Raw genomic sequence first — 21,279 nt, 5'->3', positions numbered from 1 at the left:
TAAATAAGATCCCAGAGAATAAAATAAGTCTCAAGTACACTTAAATGATATATGTGTATATGTGCATGTGTAGGTATATGAGTGATATAGATTTAGTCTTGACTGTATGGACTTTCAGATTAAAGAGACCCCAAACAGTACATCTTAATTAAAAGTATGCATATGAATTTTAATCTTCCACTGAATTTGAAACATATTTGCTTTGCCTTTCTCTGCATATATATCTGCACACACATAACACACAATCATATATAAAATGCATACCTCATTTATCAAATTGAGGGAGAATTTGATATATTTAAATTTTTAAGATGGATTCAGATTTAATAAAGTTCCTTAGATTGAGAATGATTCTACTTAATATTCCTTTAATCTAAAAGTAATCCATTTAAAAGGAAATGCTCATTTCAAACAGTTACTGAAATTATTGGCATCTGTAAATTTGGCTCTCCACGTGCTACTCCTTCACAGCATTTTCATATCCAAAAGGTTTACAGATGGGAAACCTCAGAAGATTTTACTTGAGTTGGTAGCAGAAAGACACAAGTATTTCTGTAAAACTCCCACTACAGAGGAATCTGCTCCTTCTTGTGCAAGCAGCCACTAAGTGATGAGGTTCATGGCACCACACAGCAGGTTTTCTTGGATCAACACCAGCTCTTCAATCCCAGCACATTTCAGAGTGTATTTTTGATGAATAAATTACCAAACTAATGAGACCCACTAAGAGGTTAAGAATTGATCAAGTACTTAATCTTTTTAATGAAGGACACAGCATGAAACACATTCCTCCAAACAGATACAATAAACAATCTTCTAAAACCTAATTAGAATAAAAATACAAAGAAAGGTGCAAAGTCTTAGTATTTGTATACCCGATAATAATAGCATTTTCTGCAACAATGGAAAAGCTTTAAATCTAATGCCCTTATTTATATTTGAATCAGGTGAGTCCCAGAAGTTAACCAGGGGGAAATAATGGTATTTTATTATGGAATTTTAATATATCTTTATGCCTTCTGGGTCCATGGAAACTGCTGCAAAAATATGGCTTTGGAGCTTTTACAGAACTTGCTAGGCCTTGAGGAGATTTAGGAAATATTTTGTAAATCTTTTATCCACATTTTTTGAAGGATTGTGGAGTGCATTTACTCTTTTGAGCAGTAATGTTGGTCCTTTTGGTATAATTTATGAGTTAATCAAGTGCTTGGATTTTTTTGGTTTAGATGTTAAAAACCTTTAAGTGAGAGGTTTATTGAAAACTGTCAGCAACAGATCAATTTGTATGATAAATCTTTACTAGCCGCTGCGGCCATTGGAGGGTGAACCAACGGCAAAGGAAGATCTTTCTCTCTGTCGCTCTCTCTCACTGTCCACTCTGCCTGTCAACAAATAAAAAAAAAAAATGATAATGACAAGAAGGAATCAGGTAGCACACTGAACTAGACAATCCACCTAGATTAAACAAATACAGTCAAAGAAGTGGTACTCAGGTAAACTGGAAAACAAATAAGAGCCTCACATTTAGGATGGTGACATACATACTTACTTACATGATGCTTGTCTTTTCAAGTACTTAGAGTGTAACACACTAATTATTAGGTGTCATTATTGCTATTAATTCTACCATGACAGTGTTATACAATATGTACTGGAATAATATACTTTTTCATTCTCTAATTTTTCATACCATCTGCTTGAGCTAGATATTTAGAGTGCATTGCTAATGATCTACTTCAGCTATTGCCATGGTACTTGACAAATCTCAATTGGGTAACTTAATTTTCCTATCAAAAACTCTAGAATCTATTGAAAATCTTTTTAACAAAGACTGCCTTATAGTGTTATCAGTAAGCAAGGTTTTTTCACCTTACTGAATATGAACATGAGATATGCCATCCTGAATGTGACAAAAAAGCAGAGAAATTAAACTTTATTTCTTCACTTTTCCAACCTTGCATTTTGATTGTATTTTATCTCCATGTCCATTTTGTATAGTTTATTTAGGTGGGAGACACCTATGTCCAATTTATTGTATCTCTCAATCTTAGGCTAACTTTTAAACCTAGTGGGTGCTCATGAATTGTTTACTATCAAAAAAAGTCAAGATTTTCATTTTTTTTCAAATCAGACAATATTTACAATACTTTTTGCCTTTTGAACGTATCTTCCTGTATCATTTACTGGAGATTAAGTATTCCTGAATTTTCAAACAATAATTGAAATTGCAGTAGTTTACCAAATCTAGTGGACTTTTTCTTTGTTAAGAGGATAAAAAAAAAGTAACAGAAAATGGTAATTCGATGTTAATCTCTAAATTAATGTAAATTCACCACATAATATTACTGGATTCCAATGTATAGCTACTATAAAATGCATCCAAGGCTGCCAGCCTTTTCTGTGGAAACAATTAGGGAATTAGGGCTGCAGAAATCTTTTAAATGTGAAAAACAAAAAGATGATCAGCTTAATAATTCTAGCAAAAATGATGAGATATATTAAATTCAATTTCTAGGATCCTATGGCAAACTCTCAGCAAGTCTATAGAACAAAGCAAGCATATGAAGGAGGGGTGGCAGGTGAACAAACCAAGCATATTTCTCAAGATTTGGTGCAGAAAATAAAAGGAATTATCTTGCAGACTATTTCCTCCAGTCATAGATGGTTGGAAATTGCTCCTTGTGGCAGACAGACATTTCTCACCAGTCAGATTTTATCTAAGTGATTCAGTGGTTTTTGTCCTCCAACAATCTTTATTTGCATTCCCAGCACAGTTCATTTCCTATCTGGATCATCCTAATAAATATACTTTATATCTCTTCCAAGAATTAGTGGTCCTAGCAAAGGATACCATGTACAGATCTTTCCCATTCAGCCTGGGAAGTTGTTACTTAAAATCATCTAAGAACTTTGGTGGAGATTAGTTTCTCTGTCAGGTCTTTCTTCTCACTGGCAGCCATGCTGAAGCTGTGTAGCAATGCAGTCCGAGAAGCAGAAAAATCAGAGAAGCCAGCAAGCAGATGGCTTAATTGTCAAGTCCACTATATCCGTCACTGGGCCATGTGCTGTTTTGGCAGTCTAGGAAATGTTATTTTCAGGAACAGCAGGAGCTGCTGCTGAAGCCAGCAAATACATTTTTTGGTACCACCGTTGGCCAGCAACATCTAATGCCACAAGTGGAGAGAGCTTGTAGTTAATATCACAGTTAGTGATATTAAATGTTTAGCATCACAGGTGTAAGGGAATTGGACTTTTAATACTACATGTAGTGATACAATGCCTTTCCTTCTGACTCCATACTAGAGGAATACGGGGACACCAAGATAATTCTTAACTGCCTTGATAACCACTTTTGAAATGTAGGAACAACTTGTTGGTTTGTTAAACATCCTCATTTATAACATTCCATTGGTTTTTCATTTTTTTTTAACTTGACAGCTTTTAGCAGTGTCTATTAATCCTTTCAGGACGATGAAAATTTACAATATCATACATTTTACAATATCATACAATCATGACATCATTTTGTTATAATTTAGTAATATTAAAATATTTATGGTGCACATTCATTCACAGAGGACTGGGTGTTTACAATGTTAAAATGAAAATATTTTGTCAGTAATTTAATTGATAATGAGTAATAGCAAACCAATGAATTGAAAAGAAGGGTAGTATGTGACTCAACAAATCTACATTTAATAGGCTTCTGATAGTGTGTATGAAGAGAGAAAGAAGAAAGAAGGAAGGTGTCATGTTTAGGATAGTATTTTGAAGTTCAGTTGCACAAAGTATTTAATTTTCCTCATTTATTTAAAAAACAAAGGAAGATTTTATATGCATAATTACTACATATAGATGGTTATTTGTTTATTTGAAAAGCAGACTGAAAGGAAGGAAAGAAGGGAAAGAAAAGTGGTGGTGGGGAACATTCCATATGCCAAATTACTCCCCCAAAACCTGAAACACCCTTGACTGGGCCAGGCTAAAGACAGGAGACAGGAACTCCATCAGGTTCTGCCACGTGGGTAGAAGGGGAGTAAGTACATAAGCATAATCTGCTGCCTCCCAGGAATATTAGCAGAAAGCTGGATGAACGGCAAAGGAGTAGGATGATAATAATAATAATAATTAATAAAAATCTCATGTACAGTAAATACCATAAAAGTTAGACTGGGGTTTTAATTTTTTTCAGATTTTGAAGATCATTTTCTCAAGTCTCATTTTTAAATAAATCATGTGGACAAATTTTAAAATATTTAAATATTTGCATTTGCAAAATTTCTAATTAAAAACTGGCACTTACTTTACAGTTATAGACTCTTTTTGTTCCTGTGAAACACTTAAGTAGATCAAACAATGATTATTTCATTCACAGCAGCAGGGATTTCCCTAAGTAGACACCATGGTGAAGCCCATTGTTATGATGAAAGTCTTTAAGTGAATCCAGGGTCGCTAAAGTTCTCCTGGTAATGGGTCAGTCTCCTAACCACTTCCAGCCAAGTCCTAAATTAGACCCTGAAGCAAAGATTCAAGTGCAAGTGATTTGTTAAGAGTTTCTCCAGGAGAAAGGGAAGAACTCAGACAGGGAAGAAACAGCGGAGCTATTGTCTGATTTCAGCTGACTCCCAAACCCAGCAGAAGAGTTCTGCCTTCTCCAGACTTGCAGCCCAGAAGTGGGTGCGCTCACTGTGGTGCACCTGCTGGGGCTCTGTGCTGGGCCGTGGACCCCTGGACCCTGGCTCTGCTCCTGTGTGAGATGCAAGCCGTCACAGGGTGGGGACCGCAAACAGCTCGCTGCAGAGTTTGCTGAATCTGGAAGGGATGCAGAGAGATGGTGATACAAAAAGATGGTACAAGGTTCTTGAAGGGCACCACCCAAGTCAGCTCTGTTTTGGTGAGCACAGATGTTCCAGTTCCTCTCTGAGTTATTCCTGCCACATTACAGCAAGGATCTGTCTTATCCTGGCTGGTGCTTGTCACCTGTCCTTTTGCTGTGACAGGGACAGTGGCTCCCCTGACCATCTGGCAAATGCTGCTCAGCTGCACCCGTAGGCCCTCAGTAGCTTTGCCCTAAGGGTGGGCCCAGGATTTTCTCTTTAATCACAATGACACACTGGATGTTGGCCGTAGGTTGGAAAGAATTAATTAAAATTGTAGGATAGCCTGACAGGATTACAAGGCAAAATAGCACAACTTAAATGTCTCCCAAGTGCTGTGGCTTACTCACTGTTCTTGCTTCACTTGAGATCCAGTCTTCCCCTGAACAAACCCAATTCAAGGCACTACGAGTAGTTAAAATAAGGTTATTGTAATTATCTTCATAGAGCAGAAGAAATACCATTGTAACATCTTATTTATGAAACAGATTTCCTAGACTCTAGTCTTAATTGTGTACAAGCAGTTACTTTTTGTCTTCATATTTTCTAAAATAACAGCCACGGGCCCTTGTTTTACAAATGCGTAATTGAATATTCACATGAAAGGCTTACCCCAGGCAAATTCTACCTTAGACTCCAGAATACAGAAATGGCTTCTTTTTAAAAATCAGAACCTTTTTGAAGTCACATAGTTACTTTGTGGTCAATTTAGGATCCCCTCCTGAATCACTAGATTCCAAATATACGTCTTTTTCACACTTTCCCACTCTTTTTTTGAAAAAAAAATATATTGCCGTTTTTTGTTGTTTATGCGATATCTTTGGAACTTGCACATTTTGTGGACTGTCAGACATTTTGAAAAAACTTATCCTATATGGAAATATTCCTCTCCATAACTCCTATTTTCCTAAAGGCAGGTGTTAAACCAGGCTATTCAAGTCTTCTTAGTAACTCAGACACAGGAGAACAATCCAGGAAACGGAAGCTCAAATTTGAGACTTTGTCAAGAAATAAACTATGTTGGAAAGTATCCTGGACTCCACAGAACCTGTTTTTGAAGAGAACCTGGTGGGAACGTGCCTGGGGTTTCATGGCAACCTTAGTAACAATTCTGGCATTGTTTTATAAACGTGGATTCCATAAGCAATAGACTCATTATGAATTTACTTAAGGATAAAATTCATACTTATCTTGGTGGGTAATTAAGGGTATTACATGAGCAAATTGATGTGTAGTGCTTAAGTGTGCCTTGTAAAGACTAAGTTCTTGCTATATGGAGGGAATATATAGGAAGAGAGGGAGCAGGAGAAGAGATTATAATGATGAATATGATGATGATGATGGTGATGATGATGATGGTGATGCCAATGAGCTTCTGAAATCATTCAATGCTTCCTCAGATCTTCTAAGATTGAGGACAAACTCCACAACTTATGCCACCAAATCCTGCATAAACATGGGTTACCTTTCTCTTGCCAAACACTTCCTTATATCAGATATAGGGGTTTACATGATTTATGACCACCTACTTCCAGTTTCTGAATATATAATATTTTAGAAGCCTCAGTACCTTCACATAGATGATATTACTGCTGGAGTTGCCTATTTTTGCCTATAAAACATCTCCTTCAAATGGAAATGTCTTTGAGAAGCTATTGATGCTGCAGTTTATGCTCTCTCCCCTCTGCTCTTGTAAAATCTTCAGATGAGATTAAACTTTGTGTTCTGTGAGATAATAAATGTATATGGAAATGATGTGTTATTCAATGACAGCCCATCAGGAAGTTCTGCTCATGGGTGAAGCCAGTGCTCCACTTCAAACCTTCAAGTCTGGGCAGCATTCACTATTCATACCCACCCTACTGAAGGCCTGAGTTCAACTTTAGGCTTAATGTTTAGATAAGGAATAGAGAAACAACTTCCTCTTTTGGAAAGGAAGTGGAGCTTTCTCCAGGGAAGCAGTAGGGCTTTGTGTAATAGTTGTAGGAAGGAAAAGCATTTTCTTGGTGATGGTCCCATGTGCAAATTTGAGAAGGAAGAGTCAAGAATGAAATGAAAGGAATAGCCATAAAACTCCATCTTGCAATGTCTGCAGTTTGCCTTGAAATACAGACAGTTCCCCAAGAGCTTCGGCCAGCTTGTTCCTTGAGCATGACGACGCTTGCCTCTGGCTGTATCCCTGTTGCTGAAGCACAGGGAGGTTTTCGACGTCAATCTTCATGATATTACAATTTTTGACTTTTATCTTTCATTCTCAAAAAGTTTGTAGCAGAGGCTACACACAATATGATGATATTAATGATGGTACCACAATCTGTACAACTACAGTATCTTGCAGTTACTTTAAAATCCTGTAATTTTCCTAGTGCTTAAGCACAAATGTAAGCACTTTTTGTCACCTTGTGCAATGCGTTAAGTATTCTCCCCAGATTTCCAAATATCAAGATTTTAGAATTTAGGAATTTAATTCTAAAATAAGTTTATATCTTTCTTATTTAAGAATGGATCACTGATTTTAATAGAATAACTTGTTTAACTACCACCACCAACAACAAAATTATTGACAGTACAGTATCTTTTGTGCTCACCAGCTCATACTTCAACGCTAAGGGTAATGAACTGTCCTAAACTAGATTTTACAAGTCTTTGGTAAAATATAAGAAAGTCCACATTCCAAAAGCAGGATACATGTAAGTACTTCATAAATATGAATACTGCATAGACTATACAACACTGTATAATCTAAAAGACTAGACAAACCAGAGACCAAGTTTGAATTCCCTAAACATATTCAGAATTTGTCATTTGTTGAAGAAATAAAAATGGGTGTAGAAATATCTTGGATATGTGATCCTATCATCTAGAATATGTCCAAGGCCTACACAGCATGAAACTAGGTAAATATTCAGCACATTGTTTTGGATGGGCAAGTGAAAGTCTTAATCTTAGTGTTTAAAGGTCAATATTATTCCTATTGTGATGAAAAGAGAGAAGTTGGTCCTCACCAATAATTTTCCTGGATCTTCAGAATCTAGCATTCTGGTAAGTGCTTAGATATATTTAGTGGATGAATGTATGAACGTTTACTGTAAAAAAATTAAAGAATTAATAAGTAAATAAAAGTAGCTGCTACCTTCTAAATATTAAAGCTAAATATTAAAGTGTACAATTATGGGATAAGAAAATTACTGTACACTGAACAGATGAAGCTTGTATTCCTAACATGTTTATGAAGCACACATTTTTTTTTTTACCATTTAAACAGGATAATAATAAAGGCAAGTTCACTCATGTATTTAGAAACCCAATGCACTTACATATTTCAGAGATTACACAAATTGAGATTATGATACCTTAAAATGTTACAAGACAAATAATATACTATAACTTGTAATATGAAATAGAGAAGGAATGATTATCTCTTATAAAATTCATTATACTTGTCTGCTTTGGTATAAAATTTTTGCACTGGAATAAGCTTGTCTTTTAATTCTATTTTTCTATGAGTTTTTAAAGTACCCTTACATTGTCAGTGCTGCCTTAGCTGTGGAACCATATAATTATTTTCAAATTTTTTTGATCCTATACTATTAAAGGCCATTACCAATAAATACTCCACTAATGCTTTGAACAAGGAGAGATAATACATTTATTTATTTATTTATTTTGACAGGCAGAGTTAGACAGTGAGAGAGAGAGACAGAGAGAAAGGTCTTCCTTCCGTTGGTTCACCCCCTAAACGGCCGCTACAGCCGGTGCACTGCGCCGATCGGAAGCCAGGAGCCAGATGCTTCCTCCTGGTCTCCCATGCGGGTGCAGGGCCCAGAGATAATACATTTATGAAGTAAAGTGTTGAATGGTGTCATCTAGGGATAGTTATCGGTATAAAACATTCTTTAGAAGTGCATTCCTTGGATCATCAAATAGAGTTGATATGTTAGAAAAGAAGGCTAGAAATATAACCATTGCCCAGGTATTGAAAGCTGATTATATAACCCAGACAAATCTCACAATTAGTATTTTCACATTAGGGGCTAATCACTTGCATACATATACACCTTTCCTTTTCTACAAAGGCTTGTCCATATCAGAAAACTTGGAAAACTTGAATTTACATCTATGGTGTTATTTGACATGTATGAAGTCACAAGAGAAATAGAATTTCTAGGGAATCTTCTTTCTATGTCCAATATGAATAATGGACAAATATCATCAAAGACTTGAAAGTTCTTGTCTGCAAGATATGGAGGGAAGGAGTAGAGGAATTTCTAATGAATGATGTTATACTTTTTACAGTTTAAAGAGGATTAGGAAGAGCCTGAGTTTAAATTATCTGCATTGGTTATAGCCTTGTAATTGATTAAGTAGTCAAATTTTAATTAGCCTATGTCCTTCTTTGAAATGTAGGAAACATATCACACTGAGCAGATAATTCATAGAGTTCAATATAATTTACTCAGAGAGTACTATGTACTACATTCTCATCATTCCTAGACTTTTGTGCTCCTGTCCTATTTGGTTTTGTAATGGTTATATTAGCTCTGCATAAACAATGCCAATTGCTCCTCTCTACCTAGAAAACATCCCTGAAAACCTTATTGCTAAACACATACATTAAGTTGAATGTATAGTATAGTATACTGGTTTATCCAGAACGTGTAAGACTTGGGAGAGGTCCAACAACGTTCTCATTTTAAAGGTTTGACTAAGACTGGGAAATTTACAGTATTAACCGGCACCTAAAATGATTTAGGCGAGTGTTTCAGGGATCAATTTTTGTGAAAAATTTATTGTATTAGTGAATGTTCATTAATCCCACTGTCCTTGGATATTGGCTGGACTGATGTCTGTTTTCTTCCCTTTGTTATCCTAGTACTAATGATCTGGACTGGATGACAACTGGTGCCCACTAGTGCAGTCAGTAGTGTGTGTAGCTAGTACATTCTGATTGTGAAATACTTATTCTGATCAATGGGTGCCATGATGTATTGATTGCTTAACATTTAAATAATACCCTTCCTAGCACAGTTTTTGGTACCTCTGTTCCCTGAAGGAGAGACCTGTCTGCCTTGACTTCATGTTTTTCTTTCTGTGGAAAAACATTTCTACCCAGATTTCCTGAGAAGACAGGGCGATTTTTTTTTTCAAGTCAATAGAAGCTTAGTCTTTCTGCACATTTCTTTGTATCTAGGCTCATTCTATTCACACAACTGTGGCCAAAGTTTGACAGTTAAAATAACTAAGCTCTGGGCAGAGCCAAAATAGTTTAGTTGGGAGAGCTTTAGACTGAAGATCTAAAATAACTAAGCTCACTTGAAGAGTGTCATGGCTGTTCTTAGGTCATAATGTAAACCTTGAAATGAATTTCTTTACAAGTTACAAAAAGATGCATATAGATACAAACTTTATTGACTTTGTCACTTATTTATTTAATATTTACTTATTTGTAGTGTGATAGGGAGAGGGAGAGGCAGAGGCAAAGGCGGAGAGAGAGAGAGAGATTGATCTTCTATCTGCTGGTTCACTTGCCAAATGACTGCAATGGCCGGGACTGTGCAAAGACAAAGCCAGATGCCAGACACTCGTATTCCATCTAGATCCCCCACATATATACAGGGATCCAAGCACTTGGGCAATCCTCTGCTGCTTTCCCAAGCACATTAGCAGGGAGTTGGATTGGAAATAGACCAGCTGGGACTCAAATCAATGCCCATTTGTTATGCCAGATTGCAAGCAGTGACTTAACCCATTGTACCACCATACCAGTTGCAATAACAACAAATTTTTAAAAATTTAACTGACATAGAAATTATACATATTTATGGGTTACTGCATCATGTTTCAATATGTATATACATTTACAATGTATAGCCAGGTTAAATATGTTTGTCTCCTAGAACGTTCAACATTTCTTTGTAGTGAAGACAAAGTCCTTTCTCTATTTTTTAAAAGATATTTAATAAGTACATTATGGTTATCTATAGTCATGCTCCAGTGTACTAGAATCCCAGCACTGCTTATTCCTAACTAAGTACCCATTAATCAACATTTATTTTTTAAGATATATTATAATCATTTGAAAGGTAGAGTTACAGAGAGAGAGAGAAGGAGAGAGAGAGAGGGAGAAAGAGAGATCTTCCATTCGTTTCTTCACTTCCCAAATGGCCACAACAGCTGGGACTGGGCCAGTCCAAAGCCAGGAGCCAAGAGCTTCTAACAGGTCTCCCACATGGGTGGAAGGAGCCCAAACACTTGGACCATCTTCCACTGCTTTGACTAGGCCATTAGCAGGGACATGAAGCAGCACCGTTAATGGGATGCTAGTGTCATAGGAGGTGGCTTTACCACTAGGCCACAACTTTGGCTGTATATTCAGTATTTCTATATCACTGTGCTCAATTCCCCTCCCCTCCCCCCACCTCTGGCAAGCCACCATTATACTCTTACTTCTGTGAGATCAATTTGAAAAGAATTGGGCATTTATCCCTATGGCATAGTAAGAGAGCAGCTTGGTAAGGGTTGGAGGGTAGAAATATATGGACTATCAAGATCCATACAGATTCATGAATCTATTTATCTGCTCTTAAACCATGTTTAGATGTGGCAGTGATGGATGCAGTTTCTACACAATACCAAGCTTTTAGCTGGCACTGGAGCCATGTTATTCATGAGCTAAGTGCAGTCCTTTATTTGCATCTTGATGACTGGTCTATTTAATACAGACTTTGAAAGTAACGCAAGTAGTTAATAAACATTTACTCATTTTCATAAATATGGTTTTCAGAAAACTGTGCTTCAAAAAGTGTGATTTGAATGATAAACCGTGTGTGTTTAACCTGGTTTAAAAAATTGTAGTGTTTTATTTTATAATATCAATTTTTTCCAACCAATAATGCTTCCCTCTCTTCCCTCATCATTTAGACGTTAGTCTTTTATTGAAATTGTTACTTTAACTGGCTTCACCTAACTTGAAGTAACTTTGTGATATTCTTGGAAATAGTTGCACGTCCAAACAAAAATGAAGCTTATATTAATATATATATATTTTATCTTTTAAAATATAGTTTATTTATATTAATATATTTGTATTTTTGTTGTTAAAATTTATGTTTACTTAGCAAGAGGGCAAAATGTTGGCATCTGTTGTGGGCACTCATATATTTTTATATTTGTTGTCCTAAATGTTTAACATTTCAACAGCAAAAACAGAATTCTTAATGGAGGATAAGATGAAAACAATAAAAGCCTACAACATGTTTGTGTATTTTAAACATCCAAAAATTGCTAATGCAAGTGAAATAAATAAAATAAAGCAATCAAAAATCTTCTAGAAAATCTTTTTGTTCCCTCAACACAATTTCTGCTGTTTTGTCTGCTATTCTAGGCAATTCCTTGGGGGCATTGCAGTTTGTCTGTGCTCATTGGCTTGAAGTTGAGTGCAGTATTCTGAACTCTTCTATCAGTGTGCCATACACCTTTTTTTCTGTTTTCAAATATTCATCATCATAATTTTGAAGTCTGGATACTGAAACTGTTTTAGGGCATAACTGAATAGAGTTTAAAATGCCCCTGAAGGCAGGGTTGTTCAAATGTGGCTGATGCTGAACCTGAACTCACTGATATAATGTTATCTGTGCTGCTCAGTAAATGATGACTTTAATCAAGATTCTAAATGTCCTTCACATTAAATTGCTTTCCAGAGACCTCAATTTTATGGAGTCAGTGTGGAGTTTTCTATTTCTCATTTGTGGTTTCATTCCCTCAGTCTCTGATTTCTCTTAGATTTTAAGGTTGCAAAAGTAACTATGACAAAAATATTATTATTTACCTAGTCATCATTTTTTGTTTTGCAATCTGAATCACATGGTTATTAGCTACAGTAGAAAAAAAGAACAGAAATAAGTTCTAGATTTTCCTTCTTACTATAATTTCTTCTGAACATATGGAAGTATTGTCCTACAAAAAATAAGTTATGCTGCTAGTCATGAAATAATTTGTCTAAACAAGAGTGTTGATTGAGTTGCTTAAAAGTTGTCAGCCTAAAAGTCTCTGCTGTTTTTCCATAATGATGCAGTTACCCTGTACATCTCTCTATCTAATTTTTTAACGTTGTGTTTGGAACCAGAAGCAGATTTGTTTTTGCACAGTTTATTATCTTCCTTCCTTTCTTTTCTATCTGTTCTTTCTTTACATTCCTTCAATTTTCTGTCTTACCTTTCTTCTGCTTTCTTTCTGATATTCTCTTGGAGGTAAAATAAGAAAGTATAGGAGGGCTTTTATACAAGATCCTCCTAAGTTTTTAATTTTCCAACTTATCCACACTGAGCCTCCTGAAATTCACCAATTACAGTTTAAAGTTTCCTGTCCCAGTATTGGTTCTCATAGGGTTTTTGCCCCTGAGTTGTATTTCTCAATATTTACCTTTTCTTCATTGTTGAGGCAACGGTTGGCCCTCTGATCTCATTTCTCAGGTGGATCAACGAAGAGCTTTTGGTTTTTAGCTTGCTCAGCTTCTTTCTTGGTGAAGGTCAAAGGGATGGCTTCCAAGATTTTTACGCACTAGAACAGAAACTGGAAGTTCCTGAAGTATCCTTTTAATGCATAAAGTGTAGAGCTTTGGAGAGTCTTATATATTCATGCTCCCTCCTTATGAGCTATCACTAATGTTGTATTCAATATATGATGTCTGACTGATTTCATAATTTTATTGTTCAGCTTTCAATAGCTCTGACATCATGGTACGATGTATTACAATTCAATCGCTTTGAATTTAACTCCTGATGGTCCTAACCTTGACTCTACCAAGGGAGAAGCCCAGCAGTTACTAGGATGATATCTAGGCAATTGCGCCCTTCGTACCATGAACCTCCCAAGCCCAGTTTATTCAGTCCCTTCATATCAACTCTTCTCTGTAAACCACAAGCTCTAACATACCTGGACTGAATTTTACATAAGACAAGTAGAGTTCAAGACAACCAAGATTTCACCAGGCCACAACTTAGTTTTATTGTCTCTAGACTGTAACAGTATATCCAGAACTGATTCTCTTTCTCTCTCTCTCTCTCTCTCTCTCTCTCTCTCTCTATCCCTCTCTCTCTCTCTTTCTGTCTCTCTCTGAAGTTTAATAGAAGATAGGAGACCCTTCTGGGGCCTGAGGGTGCTTTAAAAGAGTTTTTCCAATAAGTGAAAAATTAAAAACTAATTGGATGATTAAAAAATAATTTGTCTTGGTTTTATTGGCAGCATTATTTTTTTTCTTAGTGATATCTAAGATGCTATTAGATTATTGACAGTGACTTACGTACGTTTTTGGTAAAATAACCCTGCAGTGTGTTGAAAGCAGAGCATGCTGACTTGGGAAGCATGTACATCAGTTTCCAACTACAAATCCAGTGAGGTGAATTGGTGGCATGAAGTTAGTTATGGTAGAAGTATTAACTCCAAATGAATAAGTAAACATAAAAGTCTGTACATCTTCCTTGAGAAGTAATTATTAAGCTTTTAACAGAACACCATTGACTTAACCTCTAAGTTACACTCTGGAAAATGATTGTCTGTATATGGTTTTATCATATAAAATACCAATATGAAGGTTGAAACATATTTTAGAAAGTTATAAATGTCGCCATTTATTAGCATGAATCAGCCAGATTCTAAGAACCTGCTAATTCTCAGAAGAGATTATCACAGGTTTTTTAAAATTATATTTGACTGGATAATAAAGATACAGATAAAGGGCTAATAATTTATTTCTCTTACCTTGATGAATATTAATGCTAAAGAATTCTAAAATAATGCTTTACAATAGTAAAATATAATTGAGTTTATCTATTAATATAAAGACTTAAAAAGATTTCTCTAGACTTTCCAAATTTATGTCAATTGGAAATTTTTAGACTTTTTAAAGAAATGGTACAGATTTAGCTAGCAGTTAAAAGATACTTTTAAAAAGAAACTTTGCAAAGTTAAAAAACTTTTAACAAAGAGCCGCAATTCCTTTAGCTAATATCTTTTCCTTGACTATTATTAAACCATGACCTTAGAAGACCAGTTTCTTTTTCTTCTGAGATCTAGCAATGAAGAAGCAATCCTTTGTTTATGGTATAAAAGAAACAATGTCCTCTGGAGAACAGTGGGTGAGGGCCATAATTTTCTATAAAATCCCAGAATAAGTGAGTTATTAAGATGGAAACTTTTATTATAGTATATATGGCTTTAACTGAAAGAGCGAGAAGAAATTAAATAATATAAAAGTTACACACCTAGATTACTCCATAAGCTTGCACATCGCTCTAAAATTTTTGTCTAGGTCAAGTGGATATCCTTGAAAACTATCACCCACTTCAACTTTACATCTTAGGTTTTCTTTCATTCTTTTTTTTTTTTTATTTTGACAGGCTGATTTAGACAGTTAGAGAGAGACAGAGACAGAGATAAAGGTTTTCCTTTCCGTTGGTTCACCCCCAAAATGGCCGCTGAGGCTGGCGCGCTGCGCTGATCCAAAGCCAGGAGCCAGGTGCTTCCTACTGGTCTCCCATGCGGGTGCAGGGCCCAAGAACTTGGGCTATCCTCCACTGCCTTCCCGGGCCACAGCAGAGAGCTGGACTGGAAGAGGAGCAACGGGGACAGAATCCAGTGCCCCAACTGGGACTAGAACCCATGGTGCTGGTGCCACAGGCAGAGGATTAGCCAAGTGAGTGGCAGCACTGGCCTTTCATTCCATCTTAATGATTCATTGTTATTATCTGAAATACCCACAGTGCTTAGGAGATTATGTTATTGAAAATAGAAGTTCAAAGTGTATTAATTGTATGAATATCTATATATATCTATATATCTATATATGAGTGCATGCATGCATACATATCTTCCTCATTCAGAATGAGTCTAAAAGAGGGTATGAGTTCTCAGAAATGCTAAAGGTCTTTAACCTAGACAAAGTTAACTTCTGCTTCTGGTCAAGCTCAATTTTCCTTTCTTTCACAAGTCTTTTCTATTTATTAAATTACTTCCTTCTTCCTTTTACATTTGTATTTGCTCCTTCTTATTTTTATTTTCTTACCACTTTTTTATAGGAATTTTTAAATCATACAGGTACATGAAATATTGGTCCTGTTTTTTTTTTTTATCTTCCTTCATATTAAAATGTGTTACTACACTATAGATCACAAAGATATTGGGTAGAAGGTGTTTTGCAGTTATATTTCTATGCAGCAAATGATAACAACAGCACAGTACCCAAAGGAGGGAATTATAATCAAGAATTTCATTCACTGCCATTGCCATTCAAAGAGTAAACCATTTCTGAACTATCTAAAATGATACTCTGGTTGTATTATTGATAAATACATAATAAATGAACACTTGTTCTCCAAGTGCTTTAAAATCATTATTTTATAAAATAGGAATAGCATTTTTATAATGTACAAATGGATATTTATTGAATAACAAATATTTTATTTTAAGGCTCTATGTTTTTAACCTAATGCTTTAAAAATTTTTTATTTATTTAATTTTATTATAAAGGCAAAGAGAAAGGCAGAGAGAGTCAGAGACAGCAGAGAGTCCCATATGCTGGTTCAATTCCCAAATGCTTGCAACCACCACGACTGGGCCAGACCAAAACCAGGAGCCCAGAATTCAGTGTGGGCCTCCCACATGGGAAGCAGACAGCTAACTACTTGAGTCATCAATTGCTGCCTGCTGGGATAAGCAGTAGAAGGAAATCAGAATCAAGAGTTGAAGATCTTTTTCCATGTGTTATATAGTAGGAGAAAACATCTTCAAATGTTAAATTGTTACGTGGTAGGAAATTATTTTTAAATTAATAAGATAACTCATTTAACAAGGTTGAAACTATACTATGATTAAGAGTATCCAAACTAATAAGTTAAAATAACTTTTTTAGGGGCTGGTGTTGTGGCGCTGCTGGTGAAGCTGCCACTTGCTGTGTTGACATCACATATGAGTGCCTGTTTGAGTTCCGCTGCCCTACTTCCAGTACAGCTCTCTGCTAATGTCCCTGGGAAAGCAGCAGATGATGGCCCAAATCCTTGGACCCCTGCACCAACATGGGAGACATGTTTCCCTCTATCTGCAAACTGCCTTTTAAATAAATCAATACATCTTAAAAAAAAAAAAAACTTATTTTGAAGGAAAATATTGAATGCTTAAAAAAGAAATTCTTTTAAATATGGGGCATGTACCAATTGAACACATATTTTGTTTTTTAGCACTCTGGTCTCTGGGGAAGCAAAATTTGTTATAGAGATAATTACAAATGGAAAAGGCAGATAGAGCTAGAGTACAAATGCAATTAATCACACATTAATAAATAAACCAACCTCAAATCTCCGAGTTCATGTAGACTTTCAGTGCAAGATTATGGAAACAACAAACAGTGGAAAGAGGGAAGTAACTTCTATCCATCTGGCTCCTTTTCCTAGAGGGAATCTCTGAGTTTGCACCTCCTCCTCTGATTAATAAATTACACACCTGAATGTGCATGTAATGTGGTTTTTAATGTGAGATTGAACCCATTTACTCCCTTCCTTAATTCTATTTAAATCACATTGACCTAAGAGAGAAAAATGCACTCTGATTAGGTTGTGATTATTAAAAAAAAAAGGCATTCTAAAATTATGCAGCAATTACCTGTGCAAAATATAAAGTGTTTATATTTGTTTCAGTACTTTGGAAATTAAGCCAGTTAATCTTCACAGAAGAGTTCTCAAGAGGCATTGGAGGATACACACACATAAACCCTCACATGCCAAGGCAGTTATGGGTGTATGTATGGGTATTTGTATATATTTGTATATATTTGTATATATTTGTTTCTAAAATTTCACTTAGAAAGTTCTAGATGTCGACTCTGAAACAATTTATGAGACTCAGAGATGATTAGCAAAACTGGAAATAAACTATTATAACACATTAATTGTTTTTGACCTGCGATAATGAAGGTCATGGTGAAAATTACAAACATTTTTTTGTCCTTTGGGTGTGGGAGTGCTGTTACTCATCTCTTAATTAAACAAATACAAGAAGAATAGCAAGAAAAGTTAGCACAACTTAAGTGTACTCATGCAAAATTGCAACACAATACATTGATGCATTTGTAAAATCTTTCTCACATAATTAGATGCTATTGCTTTTATCTAAAATTCATAAAATCCTATAGATTACTAAAAATTTAGTATTCTGCCAAATCAAATATATATTTTCCCTCTTCATTGCTAACTCTTCTCAAAGAATTTGAAGAAGAAATTTATATGTGCTCAATAAGCCTGATTTTAGTTTGGAAAAGGTAAAAAAAAAAGTCATTGGAGATCTTGAGTAACAGAGTATTAGTGAAGGACCATTTTAAGCCCTGGAAGTCAACAATCATGTTATAAAAAGGAATATATACTCAAGTGATTATTTGCAAAGCATTGGAATAAAGAAAATAACTTCTTTGTATCTGCCTTCAAATATGAATTCTAAAAATAAAAGTGATCTGAGAGGGAAAATTGGTTTCAATTTTCAACTACATAATTTGTACAATTAAATTTTCTCAGGATTTGTCCTTTGCTTCCACACAAATAAGGTGAGGAATTTCCCATTGAATCAGACTTATCTATCCCCAGAGAAAGCAATCTTCCCATTTCTCATCAGCACGTGTATAATCCTATCACTAAACATTGGTTTGAGGTTCCAAAGTTAATTATTTCTATGTAATTATTTCAGAAATACAGTTACTCTATAAAGCTTGAAGAATTATCAAATATGACAAGATATTGAGTCAAATCAAGTCCAATTAATTAGACCTACAATAGAAAACATATAGCAACCAAAAATGATTACTATTATCTTAAGCTAATGATTGCTAATTTAGTTCAACCTAGGACAAAGAAAAAAATAAATGTACCACAGAAAGCAGTTGTTACAATGAATACCAAACACAAAATTATAACATATTCAGAGTAAAATCTACTCTTTGAAATTAGGAAAATTACTTTTAAATTGTTATTTGTTTTTTTTTTTTTAAGATTATTTATTTATTTGAAAGTCAAAGTTACACAGATAGAGGAGAGGCAGAGAGAGAAAGAGAGAGATCTTTCATCTGCTGGTTCACTCCCCAACTGACCTCAAAGGCCAGAGCTGAGCCGACCCGAAGCCAGGAGCCAGGAGTTTCTTCCGGGTCTCCCATGTGGGTACAGGGGCCCAAGGACTGGGGCCATATTCCACTGCCTTCCCAAGCCATAGCAGAGAGCAGGATCGGAAGTGGAGCAGCCGGGACTCAAACCGATGCCCGTATGGGATGCCAATAGTAGAGGTGGCAACTTTACCTTCTACACCACAGCACCAGCCCATTATTTGTTTTTATATTTTTTGAAAGATAGTAAAATGGTGAGGAAGAAAGACAGAGAGATAGAGATCTTCTATCTGCTGATTCACTCCCCAAATATCCACAAGAGCCAGGTCAGAGACAGGGCCCAGACTCCACCTACGTGTAGTACTTAAGCCATCATCTCTGCCTTGATGGAACCAGAGCTTGAACCAGACAATCTGATAAGAGGTGCGGGCCTCCCAAGTTTCTGTTTAACCTCTCGTCAACTTCTCACACCAAAGTACATTTTCAATTCAAGTCATTTCCGCTACTTGTGATGTGAACTTAAAATTGCTTCTTATCTTTCAAAGGCTTACTTCATCTAGGAAATAATGTTAAATGTTCAGTTTGTTGAAACTTGGCTCTCAAGTATTACCCAAAAACTACTGCTACAGGCTTTAAAATGGAATATTTTAAAGAATCAAAGCATCATAATTAAAACTTTACAATTTTTTTAAAAAAAGCTTTAAATTTTACTTGAAAGAGAAAGGGAGAGACAGGCGGTGGGGGTGAGAGGGAGGGAAAGAGAGAGAGAGAGAGAGATCATCCATCTGCTGATTCACTACTGAAATGGCAGGAGCAGGAACTCCACTGGGTCCCCAATGTGAATGACCAGGGCCCAAACACTTGGGCTATCATCTGCTGCTTTCCTATGTGCATTAGCAGAACTGAATCAGAGTGGAGAATAACTCAAACTGGCACACACATATGCAGTACTGGTGTCACAACAGGTGGCTTAAACTTGCGCCACAATCCCAGCCCCATTTACAAAGTTTTATCTTCTATTTTAATCTGTGACCTAGAAAATAATTCATATTCTTAATTAAGGGATACAAATAATCATTATTTTTATATCTTTTGGATAGATCTTCTCATAGAGTTGCAGAATATATGTATATGCATACACACAGAGTCATGCCTATTTGTGTCATGATATAATTGTTCTTACAGGGGCCAGCGCCGTGGCTCACTTGGCTAATCCTCTGGCTGCGGCGGCAGCATCCTATATGGGCGCTGGCTCTAGTCCTGGTTGCTCCTCTTCCAGTCCAGCTCTCTGCTGAGGCCCAGGAGTGCAGTGGAGGATGGCCCAGGTGACTGGGCACCTGCACCTGCATGCGAGACCAGGAGGAAGCACCTGGCTCCTGGCTTTGGATCGGCGCTGTGCACCGGCCATAGTGGCCATGTTGGGGGTGAACCAATGGAAGGAAGACCTTTCTCTCTGTCTCTCTCTCCCACTGCCTAACTCTACCTGTCAAATAAGTGAAAAAAATAATAATTGTTCTTACAAAAACTCTTTGATATGTGACATCACAATTTCTAAATATTTTTATAATGTACTTTTTATGTGCAGAGAAATTATCCCTAATGAAAAAAATGTGTTTATATTTCATAAAGTAGATTTTAGTTCTATAATATTTATTCTTCTGCATCAAATCACAAAATAACTGTTACAAACATTTTGGTACCCAGTTTTTAAATATTTTCTCTGATTTTTTTATTTCTGTAGGGTAAGTGACAGAATTTTCATCATTAATTTCCTATCACAATCTGATAGACTTTATTGCTCCATTGACATTTTACTAATTCCAATTTAGAGAAGAATTTATGTCTTTGCTGTTGAAACCATATTTTTCCCACATGGTTTTGCTTCTAAATTTTGTTGGAAGTTTATTGTATCTGGTTTACTGATGAGCTTTGTTCTATCAGAGCAATCAGTATGTATCATTGTGTTTGTGTTTGTGTGTAAATTGCACAAATGTGTATTTTTAAACTGTTTTTCAATGGGGCGTGCACTCTCCAGTTCACAACATGCCATGTCCCTCTCTACCACCTTACTCTGAGCTGTTCCACGTTCTTTCTGCCAGGAAGATAGATGCGTTTTGACTCCATCTTTGGAAGGCTCCAGATTGACAGAGCCCTTTCATAAATCACTGCCATTGTCTTAGTTGAGACACACTTCGAGTAGTTCTGCTTTCCAGCACTTTTCCTCTGCTTATTTGTGCTACTGGTGCTGAGCTTCTTGTTTAAATA

Source organism: Oryctolagus cuniculus, chromosome 10, assembly GCF_964237555.1.
Source record: "Oryctolagus cuniculus chromosome 10, mOryCun1.1, whole genome shotgun sequence".
Lineage (NCBI taxonomy): Eukaryota > Metazoa > Chordata > Mammalia > Lagomorpha > Leporidae > Oryctolagus > Oryctolagus cuniculus.
Note: the sequence above shows the minus strand (reverse complement) of the source record.